This window comes from Papaver somniferum, unplaced genomic scaffold (assembly GCF_003573695.1).
Source record: "Papaver somniferum cultivar HN1 unplaced genomic scaffold, ASM357369v1 unplaced-scaffold_23720, whole genome shotgun sequence".
Lineage (NCBI taxonomy): Eukaryota > Viridiplantae > Streptophyta > Magnoliopsida > Ranunculales > Papaveraceae > Papaver > Papaver somniferum.
This window is the reverse complement of record NW_020634065.1, coordinates 584-1,000: the sequence shown is the minus strand read 5'-3', so window position 1 is coordinate 1,000 and position 417 is coordinate 584. Positions and strand designations below refer to the sequence as shown.

Genomic DNA, 417 nt, shown 5'->3' with positions numbered 1-417 from the left:
GTCAAGATAGCCTCAAGCACCTAAGAAATTCAAAACAAACAAAATCAAAGCATAATTATACAAAAACTACTAAGAAAGCAAAGCATTTGAGTACCTAACTAGTGCAAATATTGCACATATCAGTAGTCACTGGTCATCATAAGAAAAAACACAAAAAAAAACACCAGAAAAATCAAAAAAGGCAATCAACATGAGGACCTCCCAAGAGGTCACCCATCTAAGTACTACTCTCGCCCAAGCACGCTTAACTAAAGAGTTCTGATGGGTTCTGGTGCATTAGTGTTGGTATGACCGATTGCTGAAACCATTTCACCAGTTCTACTACTTAACATATCTCCAATGCAGTGGCTCGATCAACCTAACAACAATCAGATCTTCACGGAAATTCCGATCCTGGGAATTGACAACTTGTTGGAA

The 417-nt window shown here is 38.4% G+C and overlaps 1 non-coding gene across 1 annotated transcript; it reads right to left on the bottom strand.

Moving 5' to 3' along the window:
- Nucleotides 1–180: 180 nt before the first annotated feature.
- On the bottom strand, nucleotides 181–299 carry LOC113340796. The gene has a single exon (XR_003355649.1). It is a non-coding gene; the product is annotated as a 5S ribosomal RNA (ribosomal RNA).
- Nucleotides 300–417: the final 118 nt, after the last annotated feature.